Below are 4,604 nucleotides of genomic sequence, written 5' to 3'. Positions count from 1 at the left end.
GAGGAGTCATCATTATCGTCGAATCTGTACCAGCAATCCTTGGCCGAGTGGCCAGGTTTGCCGCAGATCTGACACCGGACGGCATCGGGGCTCGACCGGTTGGAGTTGTTGGACGGCCCTGGTTGTTGTTGGAGGAGGGCCGTCCGCCACCACTGTTGTTGCCACGGGGGTTGTTGCTGCTGGTGTTGGGGCCGCTGTTGTGCCTGCCCCTGCTGCGCTCTCGATGATGTGAACCGCCACCATGACCACACATGGCCACGTTGGCGGAGGACTTGAAGCCGCCGCCGGAGTTACCCCCTTGGTAGAGGGCACCCGCTGGTTGAAGTTGCTGATCATGGCGAAAAGGTCGTCAAGCGAGACGGACGTGGTGCGGGCATTGAGCGCAGAGCCGAGAGGCCGGTACTACATGTCGAGGGCGGCGATGATGTAGGAGATGAGTTCACCGTCTCCGAGCGGCTTGCCAGCCGCCGCGAGCTCATCTGACAGTGAGCGCATGTGCCCGAAGAAGCTTGCCGCGGGTTGTGTCCCCTTCTGCGCGTTGGCGAGGGCGACACGGATGTTGTTGATGCGAGACATGGACTGGGAGGAAAACATGTTCGCCAGTGCTGTCCAGAGGTCTTGCGCGTGATCGATCATGGTGACCTGCACAAGTACCTCCTTGGAGAGATTATTCAGAAGGTATCTAAGTACCTGCTGTTCCTCACAGATCCAGACTGGATGAAGGGGATTCGATGAAGTGTCCTCCTTCCCGTCCTTGTCCTTGGTGACGACGAGTTAGGCCGGCTCAGGCATGCATGGAGCCGTCCACGTAGCCGAAGAAGCTCGCACCACGTAGCTACGGCGTGACTTGAGTCCGCTAGAGGATGTAGTTGGTGAGAGTCAGCTTCTCGATGAACTGACCAGAGAGGTTGGCTGGTGCGGTGCTGGAGGAGGCAGCCATGACGGAAGCGGAGGTGGTGGATGGGGATGGTAGATACGATGTGGAAGAGTTAGGCTGATACCATGTGAAAACTTAGGTTTAACATCGTGCCTTTCTCTGACCGACGGCTTCGTGTTAATATACTGGGGCGCAACTCACCAGATCACGTACATGGTTGAGATTACAACTTGAGGTACAAGAGATAAGAGGATAGAGAGATAGAGTTGTTACAAAGATAAACTACATGCTAACAACCTGGGCTATCCTAGCCGAACCACCCTTGGACCATGTGCCATCAACCAGTCACGACCAGGCACATTTATGCATTGCTTAACAGCCACAAGCTTGTCTCCTCCACTGGTAATACCTAGAGCACACCTAGATGTGCTTTAGCAAAACTATTATAAAAGTATTTTCAAGTTTGGTTTAGCTTGCTTATCCCGGTGAACCATCCTCTTTGAGCGAAGATTTTGGTGATGCTTGGTGGAAGAAGGCAATGAAGGAGGAACACTCAGCATTGTAGAAGAATAAAATTTGGCACTTAGTTCCTCGGCGGGAAGCTAAAAATTCGATTGACTGCAAATGGGTCTATACGAAACAAAAATCTGATGACACTATTGATTGTTGTAGATATCGAAGTTGCATGACATACCGCTGAAGAATAGGCTTGGTAAGCCAGGAATAAATTTTAACAAAATGCGACCGACCGTGCCAATTATAGTAATTGAATCCATGTGGATTGGTTCCACCATAATGAACCTAGTCATATGAGCTATGTTCAGTTCACAGTTAATCAGAAAATAAAAGGCAATTCAAGGTAATAATATCAAAAGGATTTACAAATCAAGTGTGTAAACAAGAAGAATAAATTAATTAGACTGGCACCGTATTGGGACTGATCATGGTCATTGCTTCCTCGCATGTATTTGAACACCTTTGCTTTCTTTCCAGAAAAGAACTTCCACACATTGAGCTCCTTGGCCTTCGTCAGCACGGCTAACGCCACCAGCACGTAGATTGTGATGAAGATGACCACCATAGCAATGAGTGCAATGACGTACGTGTTGGAAATATGCCCTAGAGGCAATAATAAAATGGTTATTATTGTATTTCCTTGTTCATGATAATTGTCTATTGTTCATGCTATAATTGTATTAACTGGAAACCGTAATACATGTGTGAATACATAGACCACAACATGTCCCTAGTAAGCCTCTAGTTGACTAGCTCGTTGATCAATAGATGGTCATGGTTTCCTGACCATGGACATTAGATGTCATTGATAACGGGATCACATCATTAGGATAATGATGTGATGGATAAGACCCAATCCTAAGCATAGCACAAGATCGTGTAGTTCGTTTGCTAAGAGCTTTTCTAATGTCAAGTATCATTTCCTTAGACCATGAGATTGTGCAACTCCGGGATACCATAGGAGTGCTTTGGGTGTATCAAACGTCACAACGTAACTGGGTGACTATAAAGGTGCACTATAGGTATCTCCGAAAGGTCTGTTGGGTTAGCACAAATCGAGACTGGGATTTGTCACTCCGTATGACGGAGAGGTATCTCTGGGCCCACTCGGTAATGCATCACCATAATGAGCTCAATGTGACTAATGAGTTAGCCACGGGATCATGCATTACGGAACGAGTAAAGAGACTTGCCAGTAACGAGATTGAACGAGGTATTAGGATACCGACGATCGAATCTCGGGCAAGTAACATACCGGTGGACAAAGGGAATTGTATACAGGATTGATTGAATCCGCGACATTGTGGTTCATTCGATGAGATCATCGTGGAACATGTGCGAGCCAATATGGGTATCCAGATCCCGATATTGGTTATTGGCCGAAGAGGTGTCTTGGTCATGTCTGCATGGTTCCCGAACCCGTAGGGTCTACACACTTAATGTTCGGCGACACTAGAGTTGTTATGGGAAATAGTATGTGGTTACCGAAAGTTGTTCGGAGTCCCGGATGAGATCCCGGACGTGATGAGGAACTCCGGAGTGGTCCAGAGGTGAAGATCGATATATTGGACGAAGGGTATTGGAGTCCGGAATTGTTCTGGGAGTACCGGGTGACGACCAGCATTGGGGGGCCTTATGCGCCAAGGGGAGGGGGAACACCAGCCCACCAAGGGGCTGTGCGCCCCTCCCACCCCCTCTCACATAACGTGGAGAGGTGGGGGCACCTCCCCTAGTGCAGCCACCCCTCCCGGCTTGGGGGGCAAGTTTCCTTGGGGTGGGGGCGCCCAAACCCATCTAGGGTTTCCCCTGTGGCCGCCACCCCTCCCCTAGGGAACCCTAGGGCGCCTCCTCCACCCCATTCCCCCTATATATAGTGAGGGAGAGAGAGGGAAGCCGCACCCCTTCCTTGGCGCAGCCCGTCCCTCCTCCAACTCTTCCTTCTCCTCCGTAGAGCTTGGTGAAGCCCTGCAGGAATACCACAAGCTCCACCACCACGCTGTCGTGTTGCCGGAGTCCTCCCTCAACTTCTCCTCTCACCTTGCTGGATCAAGAAGGAGGAGACGTCCCCGGGCTGTATGTGTGTGATACATCTCCAACGTATCTACTTTTCCAAACAATTTTGCCCTTGTTTTGGACTCTAACTTGCATGATTTGAATGTAACGAACCCGGACTGACGCTGTTTTCAGCAGAATTACCATGGTGTTATTTATGTGCAGGAGCAAACGTTCTCGGAATGACCTGAAACTTCACGGAGCAACTTTTCAGAAAATATGAAAAATACCTGCAAAATATGAAGGCCAGGGGGCCCACCACCTGCCCACGAGGGTGGGGGGCGCGACTGCCCCCTAGGGCGCGCCCCCTACCTCGTGGGCCCACTGTTGCTTCTCCGACTCCAACTCCAACTCCATATATTGAGTTTCGGGGAGAGAAAAAATCAGAGAGAAGAAATCATCGCGTTTTACGATACGGAGCCGCCACCAAGCCCTAAAACCTCTCGGGAGGGCTGATCCGGAGTCTGTTCGGCGCTCCGGAGAGGGGAATCCGTCGCCATCGCCATCATCAACCATCCTGCATCACCAATTTCATGATGCTCACCGCCGTGCGTGACTAATTCCATCGTAGGCTTGCTGGACGGTGATGGGCTGGATGGGATCTATCATGTAATCGAGTTAGTTTTGTTTGGGTTTGATCCCTAGTATCCACTATGTTCTGAGATTGATGTTGCTATGACTTTGCTATGCTTAATGCTTGTCACTAGGGCCCGAGTGCCATGATTTCAGATCTGAACCTATTATGTTTTCATCAATATATGAGTGTTCTTGATCCTATCTTGCAAGTCTATGGTGACCTATTATGTGTTATGATCCGTTAACCCTGAAGTGAAAATAATCGGGATACTTACCGGTGATGACCGTAGTTTGAGGAGTTCATGTATTCAGTATGTGTTAATGCTTTATTCCGGTTCTCATTTAAAAGGAGGCCTTAATATCCCTTAGTTTCCGTAAGGACCCCGCTGCCACGGGAGGGTATGACAAAAGATGGCATGCAAGTTCTTTTCCATAAGCACGTATGACTATATTCGGAATACATGCCCACATTATAACAATGAACTGGAGCTAGTTCTGTGTCACCCTAGGATATGACTGTTACATGATGAATCGCATCCGACATAATTCTCCATCACTAATCCATTGCCTACGAGCTTTCCAC

This window comes from Triticum urartu, chromosome 5A, assembly GCF_056163025.1.
Source record: "Triticum urartu cultivar PI428250 chromosome 5A, HENAU_Tu73, whole genome shotgun sequence".
In the NCBI taxonomy this organism is placed as follows: Eukaryota; Viridiplantae; Streptophyta; class Magnoliopsida; order Poales; family Poaceae; genus Triticum; species Triticum urartu.
Note: the sequence above shows the minus strand (reverse complement) of the source record.